Source organism: Pseudochaenichthys georgianus, chromosome 6 (assembly GCF_902827115.2).
Source record: "Pseudochaenichthys georgianus chromosome 6, fPseGeo1.2, whole genome shotgun sequence".
Lineage (NCBI taxonomy): Eukaryota > Metazoa > Chordata > Actinopteri > Perciformes > Channichthyidae > Pseudochaenichthys > Pseudochaenichthys georgianus.
In genome coordinates this window covers 38,718,386-38,732,705 of record NC_047508.1, presented here as the reverse complement: position 1 = coordinate 38,732,705, position 14,320 = coordinate 38,718,386, and positions in this window count along the sequence as shown.

The following is a 14,320-nucleotide window of genomic DNA, read 5'->3' as shown; positions in this document are numbered from 1 at the left end:
AATAATAATAATAATAATAATAATAATAATAATAATAATAATGATGATGATGATGATGATGATGATGATGATGATGATGATAATAATGATAATGATAATACAATTTGTTTCCAAGTGAATCATAGACAGTATTTAAAAAAAGTAAAAAAATGAATAAAGACAGAAAAATACAAGTACACAGTCATAAGACTACCTAAAATACATTGGAAAATAAAGCATACAAACAAGGCAAAAAAATACCCTGAGGTATTATGTTAAAAAACAAGACTAATTTACAATTCTGTCAAAATCTATCTTTTTTTAATTAATTTTCACAACACAAATTGAAATGTCTACTTACAGAAATAAACAACTCGCGAGTACATTTAATCAATTACTCCACTTAAATCTATATGTGGTACTTGTATTTATTGAGTATATGCCATTTCTGCCCATGTATACTGTATTTTTAACTGCACTCCCCTGCTTTATTAAGTGTAGTTACTATGTAGTTAAAATGCTTAATATAATCAACCATTAGTCAAATAAATAATGAGGATTTTGGGATGGACCGTCAAAAATATTTGAATAGTGATCTAAGCTATTTCTCTTAAAATCAGTGATCTGCAGGATCTTCAGGAGAGACACTTTTGCAATAAAATAAACACAGAAAGAGAAAGGAAACACAGGCGAAATATAATCTGGAAGTATTGTTGAGTCTGAAGAAATCTGTGGAGTCTGGATTTCTGGAGCTCAAAAGACCACCTGCACTGACCTCTGACCCCTCTGAAGAAAAACCAGGGCAGGGATAAAGGTGATCTAGGTAAGGAGAGAGAGCTTCCTGGAAATGACCACGGTGTGCCTTGCTTCCACTAAAACTGTCCCATTCTCCTTCACAGTGGTCATCCTTTGGCCCAGACTCTCAGCCAGAACCTGAACACAGACCCAGTTATGTAAGCTGGAATGGAAAAGGGCCCCTGTGCCAAACAGATTATCCGATTAGTAACAAGATAGCAGCGCAGCTACTTGATCCGGCACATCACAGCTCTGATGTTGGCATCTTGCCCGGATGAGCAGGGGACGTGGGGTCATTGCCAAGCGACAGTCACCCTGAAGCAGCTCCCTCTTCATGAGGTAACAGTGAAGTCTGTGTTAGTAAATGAGAGCAGTAAGAGTAACTTAAAGTGGGTTTAGTAAAATAACCAGCTACATTTCAGCCTCATGTGATAACCCATTTTAAGAAGTGTCTTCCTTAAACACACCAACGAGGAGACATTGACTAAGAACAGATTCAAAGGACACAAGTGCACACTTACCGACATTTGAGTGTTGACATTTTTTGGCCAAAATATAAACATTTGATTCTGCAGTTGGAAAATATAGGACTCGGATTATAATCGATTTTTTCTTTCTCCCCCTCCACTAAGTAAAACTTATTTTTTGTAGTGTTTTTGTAAGTGACCGAGATTGAGCAATTCATATGTATGTCATCTTATATACATCAGTCATATTATTTATTTAGGATTTTCCAGTTTTTATACTCCTTTCAAGCACAATTAGTTTTATCTCCAGATGAACTAAATCACACAACATCGACCTTGTATCCTCTAAGAATGAAGGGTGTCTGTACCAAATGTAATCCATTCTGATATTTCAGTCTGGATCGAAGTTATTGACTGACTGACCGACATCCACACAATTTTAGGAAATGGCAATGAAAAGAGAGTGCTGATTTTGAGAGCAAAAAGTAGTTCAATCCTTAAAGGCTAAATGTGTAATAAGTCAAAATCAACTGAAGTTTAAATTAAGTTTTATATTAAATAAATGAGGTACATTACAGAAACACCACTTACTCTCCTATTATCACCTGATCAAATAAAGTCAGCTGGTCATATGAATTCATCCCAAGACAGACACATACATGTTTTACGGTTTTACTTTACAGATGTACGGCAACAGCTGCAGACTCAAAGCAATCTGAGCTGGACCTCAGGTGGAAACCGAGCATCTGAGTTCCAAGACAGACTGTCCCTTCGCTCCCCTTGATGACCTCCAGCGTCGCAGAGTGGCCCACGAGATGCTGGCTGGAAAACATCTCTCGTGTTTCAACCTGTCGTCACCATGCTGCTCAAGAAAGACACCGCTGACCTGGTATTTTGTTTTTCTCACCGGAGCTTCTCACACCAAAGACAAAAGGCATATTGTGTGAACGGCACGGGACACTCTATCTGTGCTTTGAGGATGAAATATTCAGCAGGATCTCGGTGGGGAATAGGAAAGAAAAACAGTTGTGTAAAAGGCCCATGTCATGCTTTTCTGGTTCTTACCCGTCCCCTTGTTGTTATGAAGGTTTTTCTGCATGTAAACGGTCTGCAGAGTGAAACACCCTCAAAGTGCACCCTGTAGCGAGTACAACTCTAACACAGAAAAGACCTGTCTGTGCTGCCCCAGAACGCCTCGTTGGGGATTTCTATTTTTCCATTGTTTACTTCCTGGGTTCTCTGACATGTGAACACCCAGATCAACAACAAATGAGCGGATTGGCCCAAATGGACCAACCCGCGGAGCTCCTCACAGACCAGCATCCCTTGGCTAACTAACAGGGAGTCCCATTGACTTGCATAGCGCTCCCTGAACGCTGATAATAGACGAGATGGGATCGCGGAGAAATGCTCTCCGCAGACCCATTCTCACAGCGTTACAAACCTTTTTCTTCCTCGATATCAAGCCACACTTATTGTTTTTACTTCGGCTGTGAGTGTGTGTGTGCTCAGGATGAGTTTCGCTTGTTCTCGCTGTATCGCCGACCCGGAAACCTGTCCGCTCCTCGCAGCAACGAGCCTCGCAACGTCCTGACCAATCAGAGCTCACTGGGCCATTTAGGACAGAGAGTGAATACACACACTATACAGAGATGCTGTTTGAGAAACCAATGTGAGTTTGGAAAATTGCACAATATAAATCTATTCTAGTCGACCTCAACAATGGAATTATGATCAGTAGAAATGGCCATGACGTGGGACCTTTAAAGAGCGACCCTCCAGATGTGGATGTTTGAAATGGGCCAGGGATGCTGTCAATTACTGCATGTTCTTGCTCAGTACAGAAATGTACTAAACAAAAAAGAGAAAACACACGTCGCAGTTTTCTGCTCGATTGACTGAATGCCCAACGTCATTTGCATTCCGTTGTCAAACTCAATTTCATCGCGTGCCACATCAGCATTATGGCTGCACTCAAAGGGCCGGTTGTAACTTTAAGACTAATAAAAATACATATATAAATATTTAATATATATAAAATAATGTATTATATTACATTATTGCCTCTACATTGGATTATTATCAGATAGGGTAATAACTTCATAATTAACTACGTCTGAAAGAAGAAGTCTAGGGGAAATAATTGCAAGTCTCTTCAGTGAGAATGTCACAAAATGATTTAAAAAGAAAAGTCAAATTCTGGGAAAAAAGTCAAAATCCAAAGAAAAAAAAGTGACATTTTTTGAAAAAGGCAAAGAAATTGGCATATTTTGAAGAAAATGTTTATTCTGAGAAAAAAGGCATATTTGAGATGCATTGTGGGACATGTAGTGTATGGGCAACGTGCTTCTGTAAAGCTGCATGTAACTGTATAATACACATGTTATATTCTTTGCCAGCTCTTGTGGGGCCACAGAAAATGAAGTCACGGGCCTTGAGTTCGACACCCCCGATGTACAGGCTGTACGGACATTTCAACCTTTCTAACTTCCTATTCAACAGTTTGACAGTGACAGCATCAGCATTTACCTCCCAAAGAAAGACTTCAAGCCGCTTCACTTAAGATTCCTGTTCAAGGAGCTCTTCGCCAAAGAGGAACTTGGATTTGAGGGCTTGATCCGCGCAGCAGGAACCACTGAGGACAAGAACAGCAGGGGGTCCTTTCAAAGGCTGGTGCTGTTACTTTTAAGACGTTATGTTCTCATAGCTTGACTATTTTAAGCCGAGGAGTTCGAAAGCTAATACTGTGTTCTTAAAAGCATCTGAAACATATTTTCAGTCTGAGGAATTGGATTGTTCATAAGCACATGATCTCACAGTGCAGCCTGCAGCAATACAACATGTGTAAGGAATATAATTTCAATATTCATGTCTTCAGTTTGCATGCTTGTGACTACACTGTCTCTATCACAAGAAGAATGAATAAGTGCTGTGTGTGTGTGTGTTGTGTGTGTGCTAAGAACAAAGTCTTGATCTAATTCAAGTTTCCATTGTTCCTCTCTGGCAGTGTCCCACGTTCTGTGTGGGGAAAGTTTACTCTTCACCACAAACACACGGACACAATAAACATCAGGATTCTCACAATTTCCCTCTTTCTTTCCATGTTTAAAGATATCTACAATTTCTTCACTAAAATGCTTTTCTTGTAACGTGCGGATAAAAAGATCTCTCGTCCCTCCTTGCCAAATCTTCGCTGGAAGTCATGATGTTGATGATGATGATAGTGATTGTTGTGGGCGAGGTCCTCGTCAACAATGGCGCCATCGAGCGAGTAGGCGTCCACAGGAAGGTCCCGTTGTCCGCTTTTGTTCTTCAGATGATTTCAGCTTGTTTACATGTACTTTTCTATGTTGCCGTGACATCGAACAGTGGGCCTTGTTTGGCAGCTGATCCACAGGGTGTGTTTTATCAAAAAAACGTGTTTGGTGCATTCAAAGTTTGCAAAAGTACATTTCAAGGGGGACAGTCTTGCTTTCTGTTCAGGGAGAAATGACAGTTGCCAAGTGATGGGGCCTTCCACCTTGTTTTGCCCTGGGTGTTGCCTGCACTGGATTAATCTCCTGCTGAGTTCACCGCTGAGAGCCATGCTGTTCTCCTTCTGCGGTCACACTCAGCATGTTTATAAGCTGATTGTCTCTCTGTCATGCAGCCCGGCAGGAACGTCTTTCTGTTTCCAGGTAGAGCCGTCAGTTTGCCCTGCAGCTGACTTGACCTTCAGCCACATTTCATCTCAGTTTCATCCCATCAATTACTGAAAGTCTGCAGCAATAGTTACAGGCAAGCTGGATAATATTTGTATTGTGTGCCTCTACTGGGACACGTCTCCATGCTTTAATGTTCACAAATCTCTTTATGTTTCTCATACTGCCTCTTTTCACCCTCTGTCTGAAACCAGAGCCCAGTCTGCTCTGATTGGTTAGCTAGCCGGCTCTGTTGTGACTAGTCAAGCAGTTAGAGCTGTCCCGCCCCTTAGCCTATCACGTACAATGTGTTGGAGTGCTAGCCAATACTGGCGCGAGTGTTACATAATGATGTCACTATCTAGAGCAGGGGTGTCAAACTCAATTTCATTGCGGGCGCATTCGCATAAAGGTTGCACTCAAAGGGCCGGTTTTAACTATATAGATATATAATATATATATAAAATAATGTATTATATTACATTATTGCCTCTGAATTGGATTATTATCGGATAGGATAATAACTTGGTAATTAACTACGTCTGAAAGCAGAAGTCCAGGGTAAATAATTGCAAGTCTCTTCAGTGTGCATGTCACAAAATGAGATGCATTGTGGGACATGTAGTTTATGGGCAACATGCTTCTGTAAAGTGGCATGTAACCGTATAATAAACTCATTATATTCTTTGCAAGCTCTTGCGGGGCCACATAAAATGAAGTCGCAGGCCAGATTTGGCCCCCGGGCCTAGTTTGAGACCCCTGATCTAGAGGGAGGGAATTTAGCCTTTGCAGACCATTTACATGCACAAAGAAAACCTCCACACTACAGGGAAGGGAACACTCCAGAAAGCATAATATGGCTTCTTGAACAAAATCATAAAAATGTTAATACACTGTCTGTAATGCAGCCTATAAAACCAGGAGATGACAGCACTTTTGCCGCATCAGGATATCCAGAATGAGACGATATTTAGTCACTTGTGAATGCTAACGAGCTAGCAGCAGGATTGTGAGTGTCTTGAGGCAGTGTGCAGGATCTGTGTAAGTGGGTAATCTCTCAGCGGGCTCCACATTGGACTGAATATGTCGACGCCTCAAGTGCCAACAGAGCTGCTCTTTCTAAAAGAAGCCCACATCGCCCCAGCTCTGCACTTTAGTATGTACGTTTTACTGCCCCATTTCCACCCGCCATCCTGCATGTGAGGAGCCAGTGTAAAAATCACAAGTGAAAGTTCCTGTTTCCAGTGTCTATCAATTTTTTATTAAAATACACATACTTTGACTCTTTCATGCATAAATACAGACTTTTTTCCTTATATTTCTCTCATCAAAATGACTTGAAAATCTAGTGGAGGAACTCCAGTAAAAATGAATATTTTAAACTCTTACACAACCCCATCAATTAGCTAGTCAGCATAACCCAATGCAACCGCTATTACCCAGCAACATGAGACCATGCAGGAATGCAGCAGCACTTTTATTGTCTCCATCAGAGCACTTACCAGTGTCCCCATGCCACAGCTTTTATCATGTCTCCAGAAATATGTGTCCAGTCCGGGCTTTAATTAGATAAGTGCCCTGGCCTGAGTGTACAGAGCACTAAGGCCACCTGGTCTGCACGGAGCAGGCGGAAAGCTACTGTCCGTCGTGGATTCACTTATTACTTTCAATACATTCCTGAAGCTGAGATGCAGAGGATGGAGAGAAGGGAAGTAGAGGAACATTGAAACAAGTTAAACATGAAGTATGATTATAGCTTTGACGATTATAGCTTTGGTGACTCAAAAATATACTGTGAAGTACAGTCAGCTGTAACCAGAAGAACCAGAATCAGGCTTATTGCTAAGAACACGTGCAAGGAATTTGCTTTTGTGCCTATTGGTGGAAAGCTAAACACAGTACTAGGAAATAAGTTGTAAGAGAAGAACCAAAAATATAACGATTATAAAACGAGACAAATATTTGTAAATCTATTTAACTTGAAAAAAGACGGACATATTTACACCAAATATAGAAAAAAACAAGACCTAGTATACAGTGAAAATATGACAAAATACAGTATATTAGAGTTTAAAGTGGAGGGCTGCAGATCTCACACCATCGTTCACATGGTGTGCAGTAATGTAATGTGTACTGTTTATGGGCTGAGCAACAAGCACAAGAGGTATTTGTGTAGTGTTTAAAATGTATATCTTAACACAACAACAAATACATGCTTTAGAGTCCATGTGAAAAGTATTACAAAGACATGTATTATTATTATTGTAGGTATTACAACACCACAACTGCAGAACTGCAAAAGTTCAATGACTGCAAATTGACAATAATTTTACAATAGCCTACCAAGTGGAACGGCAATATCGATTCACCTCACACTCGATACAACGCACACAAGCAAAGCTCAGGGTGCGACCAGCGTTATTCAAGTTATAGCTCAGTGGAACATTGTAGTCCTACAGCAGTACACTACAGAGGGTATGGAATATGTTGGGCAGGCTGATAATAACCAATGGTGTGTGGGCATGGTTTAAACTTGTAGAACGTGTACTTATCGTGTACTTATAAGGACAGAAAGATGGGAATTATCTTCATTAGCAGTAGACAACTCACATTTCCACTGAAGACTCTCAGAGGTCAGGGTTAGGGGTTGCAGAGCTTCCTCTGTATCTCACAAAGAGAGACATTGGTTCCCAGCCTCGGATAAATAAATACAAATCTAATCAAATCCTCTTTCCCTTCACAAATAACTGTGAACTACATAAAGCTTGCCTCAATGACAAAGGGGGAAACAATTTGACTCCCCATAGACACACCTGTTCTCTTTAATGTAATCAACTCTAGTGCATGTAGGCCTTAATGAGATCTAAAAGGAAACGTCAGCAACACCAAGGAGCTGATTGTGGATTACAGGAAACAGCAGGGGGAGGGACACGCCCCCATCGCCATCAATGGGACTACGGTGGAGAGTCAGCAGCTCCAGGTTCCTCTGGGTCCACATCACTGAGGACCTGACATGGACTCTTCACACCACCACCATCACCAAAAGAGCTCGACAGCGGCTCTTCTTCCTCCGCAGGCTGAGGAGGTTCAACATGGACTCCAGGATACTCTGCAACTTCTACAGGTGCTCCGTAGAGAGGATCCTGAGCTTACAGGTGCTCCATAGAGAGGATCCTGAGCTTACAGGTGCACCATAGAGAGGATCCTGACCTTCAACAGGTGCACCATAGAGAGGATCCTGACCTTCAACAGGTGCACCATAGAGAGGATCCTGAGCTTACAGGTGCACCATAGAGAGGATCCTTACCTTCTACAGGTGCTCCATAGAGAGCATCCTGATCTTCTACAGGTGCTCCATAGAGAGGATCCTGACCTCCTACAGGTGCTCCATAGAGAGGATCCGACCTTCAACAGGTGCACCATAGAGAGGATCCTGAGCTTACAGGTGCACCATAGAGAGGATCCTGAGCTTACAGGTGCACCATAGAGAGGATCCTGACCTTCTACAGGTGCTCCATAGAGAGGATCCTGACCTTCAACAGGTGCACCATAGAGAGGATCCTGAGCTTACAGGTGCACCATAGAGAGGATCCTGAGCTTACAGGTGCACCATAGAGAGGATCCTGACCTTCTACAGGTGCACCATAGAGAGCATCCTGGCTGGCTGCATCACGGCCTGGTACGGCAGCTGCATCGCCCTCAACCGTAAGGCTTTACAGAGGGTGGTGAAAACTGCACAGCACATCACCTGGGCGGAGCTGCCATCCATGGAGGACCTTTACCCCCAGCGGCTCAGGAAGAAAGCCCTCAGGATTATAAAAGACCCCCATCACCCCAGCCACAAACTGTTCTGTCTGCTGCCGTCTGGCAGGCGGTACGCAGCATCCGGACTAAAACCACCAGACTCAGGGACAGCTTCATCCCACAGGCAATAAGACGGTTAAACACCTGAACTTAGAAACAACATCCATAACATTCATCTGGCTGCAACTTAGAAATTATTTGTCTATTTACCTAATATATCATCTTCCAATAACTTGCATATAGACTCGCATTTCACTTTTTTAAACTAATTTTGTATTTACTATTTACTTGCACTATATTTGTCTGTTTATCTGTGTTATTGTGTTGCACTGTTGGAGAAGCCTGTAACCTAAGATTTTCATCGTCATAACTTCCCTGTAGCTATGTTCGTAGGACAAATAAAGGACCTTGAACCTTGAAACATGATTGTTTCGCATTTCAAATTGCTTACAAGATGCTGTATTGTGGACCTGAAATATTAAAAAGAATACAAACACCGACCCGTTAGTCAACTGTGTCCATTAAACTGACAGTTATTGTTGTACTTTGAGTAGTTTATGAATTCTTGTTTGAGAGGCTCAGCCCACCCTAAGGTGAATTCCATCTCTTTTTACTGTGATGAGCTTCAGAGAATATACATTCACATCATCTTTTTTTTTTACTTAATTCCCATTCGAGTCAATAGAAACCCAACAGAGCTGTTCTTAATCGACACACACTCTCCTTGGCCTTGTTGCCCCGCTTCCTGTTCAGAGCGGTGAGCAAGCAGTAACTGTGGAGCTGTGCTGTGGAGGAAGGGCAGGAGATCGTGGGAACCCGGCGAGTCACCACAGCCTCTGCCCCGTCCAGAAAGAAAGCTCCGTCCAGAGAACAACATGAGGAACCTCTGCAAGCAGCCAAGCAGGGGGAAAGAAACCAGAGAGGAAGCTGGAGAACAATGAAGAAATGGACGTGACACTACTCACCCAGCACAGGTTTGGGTGGGAACCCAAAAGTCTGCCGTACCGGAGTCAGGGCCCAACTTTCTGAAACTCATTGACAAAAACACAAGGCCCAGTTCCCACAGCGACCTTTCCCACGCTGCCGCTCATATTGTATATTTATACTTCTCTTGTCGGAACTGCTTCCCCTCCGATTTGTACCCTGTGTTTGTGTTTCCTTATCTTTGTGGACGTGCCTCGGCTGTTGTTTTGTTGAACTCGATCCCCGCTTTTTTCAGGCCTTTCAACTGCAGAACGTTACGAGTAATTTGTTGTTCCCTGCAGTCAAAGTCACAAGTCTTGTTCTTCCAAACAGGCTTGTTGTATGCTTTCTGGTATGAGTACATCTGTGTGTCCTTGCTGTTAAAGAATTTCACAAATGTAAAGTGTTGGCAGGCTGGATATATTCTACATTTTTCTATTATTGTCTCCAAAGGACAAAAAACATAACTAACAATCAATGATCTATTGCCAATCCACGAAGTCAAGACAACTCAAACATCTAACGATTGATTTGGATACAGGCACTTATACATTACAAAAGCATCAAAAAGGACCCCAGGAGCACAGTGAACTCCATCAGGAATTTAAAAGCACCAGGATTGTAAAGCTGCCAAACTGAGCAAATGAAGCGCCCATTTATGACTTCTTCTGCAGAGGATGGAAACTTCCAGAAGTACAACTATCCCTGCGGCGCTTCTCCATGGCCTCTGCTACAAAGAGTGTGAGAAAGAGGATAAAAGGAACCAGAGTTAACATGATTAAGATTCACATTTCATCATTCAAAACACAATAAAAGAGAACACAGGAGTCTCTGTGTCCTGGAGAACCTCAGCCGATGTCTGCCCATCTCCGCTGCTGCTGCTCTGAAACTGCACTTTGAACATTGTTCACAAGAAATACTTGCATTAATGTCATTTCATGTTCTGTGGACTGTGTTTTTAAATATATTATTAACCAGCACTTATTAATACTATCACTTAGTTGTATACCCCGGTTATCTAGGCCATCTTGTTTTATGTATATATGTCACACTGTGGGACTGCGGGAAACGGTATCTCAAGAGTTCTGTATGTATAACACATGTAGACATTTTGACAATAAAGCTGACTTTGACTTTTGACAATATGAATTTGAATCCTGCAAACCTGTTTAAAATATTAGTAAAATATGAAACTTTAAAAAAGAAAAAATCTACTTTGAAAGGAGTTAATCTAATGTTTCCCTTTTTTGGCCACATGGGGGCAGACCTCTACAACTAGCTGATAATCCTACACACATTTGACATATTACTACCTCCTAAAGATGTTTGCAAAAACTCTCTTTGTTATATAAACAGATTCAGCTAATTTGAAGCAACATTAGCGTTAATGTTGAGATGTATTTGAGGCCATAAAATACATGTAAGTCCATAATGGTATTTCTGTCTTCGGTTGGACTTAGAGCGAGTCGTGTACAGTTCTTTGCTTAAAACAGCTGAACACATTGTTAAGCAGTTAGGGCCTTTACAGGGGAACCGTCAGTGCAGATAGAGATAGGTAAATGAAAATCAGGATGTGTCGAGTTAGAAAGAAGGAACTTTACTAGACCTTTGTAGCAGACTTCTTATATCTGCGTCAGGCTAATTGCTACGTTAGCATAACACACCCAATTCCTCAAACTCTTTGACACTGTCGTCTTTAGAGATGCCTTGAGGGTTATGTAAGAACAAGAGTGTCACAAGGAACAGAAACAGAGGGCCTCACATCGTATAACTTTGCGTGGGGCCTCATGTTGGCCAGGGACGGCCCTGGGGTAGACTGTGTTCAAAAGAGTGCAATGCTAAGTCAGTAGAGTGTTCTTTATTTCATGTGGCTAACGCTGCTTAAGGACTCTCTAAAGCTAAGAGAACTGTTATGTTTGGTGGGTTTGTAGTCAATTGACCCATTGTTACTTTAATAAAACTGATTTTACAGCTTTGCCAACAACACAGAAGAAGGGGTCTGCTTACTTTCTGAAGGCCGATTCTTGACCGTGCAATGATTCATCTTCTCATCCAATACAACATTCTAAGGGGGCATTCCAGATATTAAATCAAAGCAGATGCGCCTGTTATTAATCATCTATATTCAGACTTTCAGAGAAAATATGGCGCGCTGGTCCCTGGCAGGAGGGCAGGATGTGGACATGCAGTCCTCCAGTGTGACAGAAAACCTCCACGCTTGGTGTTGTGATTCCCTCCAGTGTTCTTTTAATCTCGGTCACAAAGCCTCTTGCAGGAAGCTATGCCAGATATGTCCGGCTTTTCAAGCAAAGCCAGTAAGTGAAGAATAACACTGTTTCACTGGACAATCCCCAATCGCCACAAACAAGGACAAACCGAACAACAGAGGGTTTAAGCAAGACCACGGTTGTGCCTACTCCAGGGAATTCTTTCCATATTTTCCTTCTGTTGAGTCACGGGACGCCTGAGTGAATCTGGGCAAAACAAGGACAGCCGGGCAAAAACACCATTTCTGTATCTCGTCAAAAAAACGTATTTTTTCTTGGCTGGATCAATAGGCATTTCCCCCTCCCGTTTAAACTTGCCTTACAAACTATTCTATTGAGGCATTTGAAGTTGTAAACCCTTTGAGGCTCAATAACAAGTTACATCACTCATCAGAGCCAACGTCTGTCACATCATTTAAGATTATAGTGGGATAATCTTTCCATATGATGCTCTGATTATACTGTTCACACACTCCTCTTTAATTATGCAACTACATCTTAAAATAAAGATGGACTTTCGGGGTGTGTACCTGCAGTATTAAAGGATCTTAGCCTGTCAACAATCTTTATTAATGTGTGAGTCTGTTTTAGTTTCTGACTGCCGAGGCTGATCCGAGTGTGTCAGGATAGATCCCTTGTCTTTTCTCTGGAAACAAAATCTACCTACGGGTACAAATAAATAACCTGAACCTGAACCTGCACCTGAACTAATGTATTTTTTCTGTCTGGAAGTCATTTTAAGGTGAATGATGTAAAATCTTCATATGCATGTGCATTTCACATTCAAATTGTTCAGAGCAACATGTGCTCCTAAAAAAAAACCGTGCTGAGGAGGGATTCACGTATCCGCCTCGAGAAATGAAACTAGACTTCAGTCATGTTTGGGAATGCTGATCTGGGACCTGCTGTTCCCATGGCCTCTGGCTCTGAAACTGCTTCTAAAAATGGCTTCATGAGAAGACATTACTTCACGTGGCATTAGTATGAATCATTGTTTGGGGCATACAAGAAGGAGGCTGGAACACATTGTAAATATTATTGGTGAGAGAGCCCCAAATGTACGTCTATTTTTACAATGTCTTCCCACAGGACTCCACTTAAAGGCACTCATATACATACACTGTACTCTGGTAGTAATATGTCCTTGTATTATTGCAAAACAGGTGAACGGGCACTATAATCAATCCTCTGCTGCCAATCGTGACTCATATAAACAACATGCAGTGACGCAGAACATACCTTACAGATGTGTACCATTCTTCTGAAGCTCCAGATGTGAGTGGTTTTCCCACGAGCATCAGAAAGATTGGATAATAACAGGTAGGTGATTAACTTCTATTTTTCTTTACTGTAATGACAACTAATCACACTGTCCAGGTGCAGTGAAACGGAACAGTTGTCACACAAAAAGCAGAAGCAAATACAGATGCCGACTTCCATCCACACACATGGTGATTGTACCACAGAAATGCACAATTCCTCATTTTTGCAGTAAAATCTCGTGTGAAACCACAAAGACAGACTGCCTCTGTCCTGCAGCGAGCTGGGGTTTCCTGTGTGAGGGAGCCCTCTGCAGGTCACACACACACACACACACACACACACACACACACACACACACACACACACACACACACACACACACACACACACACACACACACACACACACACACACACACACACACTTTAAAGTCATCTGTAAAAGGGAAGCTAAGTGCAGAGGTGCCACTGGTGTGTGAGAGAGTCACTCTGCAAAATAAGAATGACATTAACGTATTTAAATCATGAAGTTTATGAATGTTTTAGTTTCAAGCAGTGATGAAAGAAGTACTCAACTCAACGGCTGTACACTTTTGAGGTACTTTTACTACACTACATTTCAGAGGCAAATATTGCACTTTCTACTACTCTTAAATATAGTTTGACATATGACACCATGCTGTAAATAATGCAACAGTATTTGACGTAGTGTAATGTACTCCACCAGCAGCAATATTAAAATGCTACTCACCTCTAAAGTATTATAGTATTCTGATAATATACATTCCTGCAAACCTATTAACTTAACACAAAAAGTAAGGGCATTTGTGTTTGGTAGATGATTTTTATCTTGTAACAATACTTATTGGCAATGAATCGTATACCGTTGGAAAGTTTACTTACCTTTCCAATGGTAGCCTACCACATTTGTGAAGAACAAGCATATGTGGGATGAGCAGCAGAGCATGAGGGTTGCGCCCATGAAAAATGTGACAAATCTCCTCTGCCAAACAGCAGCCAGTCCCCGGTATCTCACGGCTGCCAGGAGGCCGACCATGACTGCCCTTCACTGTCAGGCCAACTTGCACTGGAACCTCAACATG